The sequence below is a fragment of the Pristis pectinata genome, chromosome 5 (assembly GCF_009764475.1).
Source record: "Pristis pectinata isolate sPriPec2 chromosome 5, sPriPec2.1.pri, whole genome shotgun sequence".
NCBI lineage: Eukaryota > Metazoa > Chordata > Chondrichthyes > Rhinopristiformes > Pristidae > Pristis > Pristis pectinata.
In genome coordinates this window covers 13439813-13441194 of record NC_067409.1, presented here as the reverse complement: position 1 = coordinate 13441194, position 1382 = coordinate 13439813, and the positions used below count along the sequence as shown (strand labels likewise).

At 45.7% G+C, this 1382-nt stretch overlaps 1 non-coding gene across 1 annotated transcript; it reads left to right on the top strand.

Moving 5' to 3' along the window:
- The first annotated feature begins 338 nt into the window (after window positions 1-338).
- On the top strand, window positions 339-412 carry trnat-agu (transfer RNA threonine (anticodon AGU)). The gene has a single exon. It is a non-coding gene; the product is annotated as a tRNA-Thr (tRNA).
- Window positions 413-1382: the final 970 nt, after the last annotated feature.

Sequence of the window (1382 nt, the reverse complement as noted above, 5' to 3'; positions counted from 1 at the left end):
ACTGCAGGGAGATATGGCTCAACAGTCTCAGAAATCAGCAGAAGACAGAATGTTGGAGGGCAGTGATTTGGAGGAAGCAACTTGGAACGCTTGGCAGCCAAAGTCATACTGTCTGGTCTTGTGGAGTGGGATGTTGAGCTTGCACTGAGCACATGGATATTTGGAGATAGCTGCTTATGCTGTGATTGAACCTGAGACAGGGGTAGGCTAGTGCTGAATCCTGGTTTGGTCCATACCGGAAAAAATAGGCTTCAAGTGTTGAACAAAGCCCAGTACCAGCTCGGTGCCAGACTCCTACACAGACTTTCACATTGTCAGTGGTAGCAACATTATATAGCGGCGCCATGGCTTAGTTGGTTAAAGTGCCTGTCTAGTAAACAGGAGATCCTGGGTTCAAATCCCAGTGGTGCCTGCTACTGAGGTCCTCTAACTCAGTCATTTTTCTGGGCAAGTGTGCGGTGACGCACTTTGGGAAGTCACGTGTAAGGGAAAAGTATAGTTAATGGCAGGACGAATGTATTGGTTACCTCCCTGAAAGTGGCAACGAAAGTAGATAGACCGGTAAAGAAGGCATGTGGCATGCTTGCCTTCATCACTAGGGGTATGCAATATAAGAGTCAGGAAGTCATGATGCAATTATATAAAACTTTGGTGAGACCTCATTTGGAGTATTGCGTGCAGTTCTGGTCACCACATTACAGGAAGGATGTGGAGACTTTGGAGAGGGTTCAGATGCAGTTTACTAGGATTCTGCCTGGATTAGATGATATCAGCTACACACAGAGGTTAGACGAACTTGGATTGTTTTCTCTGGAGCATCGGAGACTGAGGGGTGACCTGATAGAAATCAATAAAATTATGAGAGGCAGAGATAGGGTAGACAAACAGAATTTTATTTTGCCAGGGTAGAAATGTTGAATACTAGATCACATAGCTTTAAAGTGAGAGGCGGCAAGTTTAAAGGGGTGCAGGGTTTTTACACGGAGACTGGTAGGTGCCTAGAAGGAGCTGTCAGGGGTGGTGGTGGAAGCAGATACAATAGTGATGTTCAAGAGGCTTTCAGATAGGCACATGAATGTCCAGGCGATGGAGGGATAGGGATCGTGTGCAGGCAGAAAGGATTAGTTTAATTGGCACAGATATTGTGGACAGAAGGGCCTGTTCCTGTGCTGTACTGTTCCATGTTCTATATTCTATTACTTCAGAGACAGAAGTTTGTGGGTTCTCATCCCACTCCAAGAAACCTGAGCACAAAATCCAGGCTGATACTTCCGTGAGGGAATGCTGCACTGCCAATGGTGCTGCTTTTTAGCTGAGATGTTAAACTTCAATGAAGTGAATATATGTCACCCCATGAGACTATTTTGAAGAGCGCTGGCATT